Consider the following 3,921-nt stretch of genomic DNA (forward strand, 5'->3'; position numbering starts at 1 on the left):
CTAAATTATTTTATAAAATAACACAACCACTGTACTGACGGCTATTACATATTTCAAGTAGTGTATACTACAATAAAGTTATTTCTTTGTCCAGATGTCAGTATGCCAAGAGAAGAGGGGTCAGAAGATGAGGTCAGCATGTCATCCCTGCAAGAATGACCCTCCACATCACAAGTCCAAAACCGGAGTGTGTCTGCAAAAAAGAGAGGTAAGCTTTGGGGCTTGCACTCTCTTTTGGGCCAGAGCTGCTCATTTATTTTTAAGGGCTTTTACTTTGCTTCCTTGACTCAACACTTGAAATATGTCTGTCCCTCCTTACTGTCCGGTGGCACAAGCCTGACAGTGGCTTGAAAGAAGCTGTTGCAGGAACAGACCTTGTGAGCCTGCATTGTCGCAGGTTGTAGGGTTGGGGAAAGACTGACATTATCACCTTTATATCAATAAGAAGTCTGTTGTATTTTGGCAGCACAGGGGGGCTGGGGTTTTTCCACCGCTTCATGCACTCTTTCAGCAACGAGACCCAAACATCCGGAAACTTGTGATCACTCTGGCCAATCACAAGAGAGTACATACACGTAGCTGCGTTTGAGTAGCTGGGCTGCACGTCGTCCGAAGAGGTGCCCATCAAGCTGCATAATTAAGGATTAATTTGCAGTGTTTTTGTTTTTACCAAACCAGTGTATAAAATGAATAATATTCTCAGTCATGTTATTATGAAGAGTTGTTTATTCCAACAAATAAGAACTTTATTTATTTACATTGTTAACAGTGCCATGTCTGCAGTGTTCTCTCGCTCTCCACTGAAATCTGTGTGCTCAGTGTGAAGTCCACCTTCACTTATAGTGGTAATCCCAGAAACGGTTCCTGTCCTCTGAAAAACAGAGGCGGACATCACACTTGCTGCATTGGGTATTGGTGTACCCTTTACTGCAATGTCTGCAGTGCCCTCTCTTTGTCTTCAGGGGGAAATGTCCAGTTTCCAGTTTTTTTAGAAGAGGGAGCCTTTGGACTTCCATCATCCATGTGTGGTCTCTTTCCACTATTCAGAGGGCTCCTGTCTCTGGGCTCTTGTTGATTGAAGATGGCCGTCCTCTCTTTGGTGTTTTCAGTGTTGTGTCCACCAGATTAGAATATAAAGAACAAATGTATCAATTTATGTACATCTCAAATACCAGTCTGATTTATCACAAACAAGGTAAATAGCACAAATAGATCATTACCGTAATGAGAGAGGAAGCCAGCTATGCTTGGAACTTTCTCATGTTCAGTATCTCCTCCTTTGGCATCCTGAGAGCATAGGCTGTGCTGCTTGTAGAGGAGCCAGGCGTTGACCACAGCAAGGGTGATTGTGTGCCAGAAGATGTACATGTACCACCGCCAGGATTTCAGTGCATACTTGTGTTTTGCTGTAAATGAGTCCAACAAATCCACACCTCCCATGTATTTATTGTAGATGCCCACAATGGAAGCCTTTCTAACATCAATGTAGGTTTTGGCGGCTTTGTCCCAGTGTTGAATCTCCTGAACAGGTTCTGGTCCAGCGAAGGATGACACAAGTATCACCGCCCTGTTGTCGTACCATTTGACAGCACAGATGTTGTTTCTCCTCCACTCTGTGGTCAAAGCTTCCTCTGCCCTTCTTCAAGCTCTTCACATGTAAAGATTACAGTTGGGTAGATGCACTTGCCTGGCTGTTCCCACATAATGGATTCCTTGCTCAAGGAGCTTCATGGAACGGTGGTGAAGTAGTTGTCTGCCTAGATCTTGTTGTGTTGACCCTTTGGAAATGTGGAGTCAAGCTTCATTACAACATCACCTGACAATCCAAGTTCAGATTTGACTCGTACTTCATTGTTGCTCCCTTGGTAAACATCAAAGTCAAGCATCATGCTAGAGATTTCAGCTTTCACCCATACTTTAAAGCCCCATGAGCGTAGATTACCTTGCATATACTTCTTGATGCTGCTGAACTTCCCGTTGAAGGGTATCATCATCTTGTCCATGGAATGTGCTCTTCTGGTACCACCTGCTGCAGGCAGTTTTCTCTGAGTGAATCAAGCTGTGGTCTGAGTTTCCAGAGTTTGTCCCTCTTTTCAGTCTCTGGCATGGTTAAATTGTTTACAAAATGTAATGTTCCATCGTCAGGTACATGCCCAATGCTGCCTGTATTTCTTTTGTATTAGTGTTGACTGATCTTTCGTCATTTTGAATGCTGTACTCATTCGTATTTGTTGCCAGAGCTTGAACCAAAGCAAAACGTATTTTGTTTTGCCAGAGCTTGGTGTGTGGAGGGAGGTGACATCATCTGTGAGAGCTTGACCAGAAAAATCAGTGACGTCTGTCATGTGGCATGATGTATTTCTTTGATTGCCCGGGCTCAATATTCACATTAGCTGGACATTCGGTAGGTTCTTGGTTTTCTTTGTCCACAGAGACATCAATATCTGATTCTTCATCACTTGCATCAGTGTTGTCAAAATCTATGTCCACATCACTTTCTCCTTTTTGGATGATGGCAATTACATTGTGCACATTGTACCGAGGATTTCTCCTTGCTGGTGGCATTCTGAAATGAAAAAGATAAAATTGAAACAAATGTACATTGTATATACAAATAGCACACATGCCTCATTATGACGTGTTCACACTTTGGACTGAAGCAGCCTATTCACACATCTCACCAGTCACACTATACCTAATGGCTCACCTATAGTAGACTGTGATTGTAATCATTACAGGAATGCATTCAGCGTCCAGTTTACAACAAAATCTAACAGTGATGAACATTTACACCTGTGCCAGAACAAAGCACCAGGAGCATCCCGCACAACTTGGAGGATTGGCCAGGTGTGGCCAGGTGTCTCTTGTAAAAGAGATATTGGATCTCAATGGGACAGACCTGGTTAAATAAAGGTTATAGGCCTAATGATAATAAGCACTTTGACTATAAATTGATAAGAACATTTTGTTTACCAGTAGACTAAGAAAGGGCAGATTTGCACAAACAGAATTTCTTTGTTAGAAAGTCCTGAATGTGATAGCAAATTATGTTTAGATATGGCAATATATCTTTCAACTTTAGTCTCTAATACAGTATAGAATATGTATTCCGATATAAAGCTAAAGGGTATAATGTTTAAATCATGTATAATTTGTTGTGAACATTTTCATTTAAGTTCCCCTCAAGATGTTCCTCTTAAATACAGGGCAATTATGACCGCCACTCTCATCCAACATTGTAATATTCAACATTTACTGTATATGTCCTTGTTCTAGACACTGTAATAAACACAGAAAAACATATTCCAAGCATTTTACTTACTTGAAGATGAATCCAGTCCAGTAAATCAACGGGATGTTGCTTGATCAGAAAGTTGTAGGATGTGTCACTTCTTGACTTAAGGGTGGGCTTTGTATACAAATCCTGGATCCAATTACATGGTGGGATTAAAATGTAGGACCCACAGATCATATTGATGTGGTTGTATAAACAAACAAACAATAAAAAAAAGACAAAAGGGGTTTTGGGGAATAACCACAATTGTTGTAATTCTGAAACAGTGGGTCTTACAGGGTTAAGTAAGATTAAAATTTCTTTATAAAAGAAAATTTACAATGTTTTGTGTTTTTGCCTACATAGGAAAACAAACGGCCGTCAAAAGAAGCTGGACCCCAGATGAGTGTGCTGCAGTGGACAAACATTTGAGGAGATTTATTGTAATGAATCAAGTTCCTGGTAAAGAAGAGTGTCAGCGCTGTATTACTGCAGAACCTCAAGCTCTCAGAAACAGAGACTGGAAAGCAGTTAAATTTTATGTTAAAAATCGCATTACAGCCCTGAGAAGAAAAGTCTAGTGTGTAAGCACCTAATGGAACTGAGGTAAAACCAAAACATTAGAGGTAGGATCTTAAAGTGTTTTG

General features: G+C 40.9%; 1 long non-coding RNA gene across 1 annotated transcript; it reads right to left on the minus strand.

Annotated features, from left to right (window-relative positions):
• Window positions 1–713: 713 nt before the first annotated feature.
• LOC308688672 lies at window positions 714–3,447 on the minus strand. The gene is made up of 3 exons (XR_014029929.1): window positions 3,323–3,447; window positions 1,221–2,566; window positions 714–1,094 (listed from the first exon to the last, which is right to left on the minus strand). It is a non-coding gene; the product is annotated as an uncharacterized lncRNA (long non-coding RNA).
• Between the last annotated feature and the right edge of the window lie 474 nt (window positions 3,448–3,921).

The sequence above is a fragment of the Scardinius erythrophthalmus genome, assembly GCF_964197995.2.
Source record: "Scardinius erythrophthalmus genome assembly, chromosome: 1".
In the NCBI taxonomy this organism is placed as follows: Eukaryota; Metazoa; Chordata; class Actinopteri; order Cypriniformes; family Leuciscidae; genus Scardinius; species Scardinius erythrophthalmus.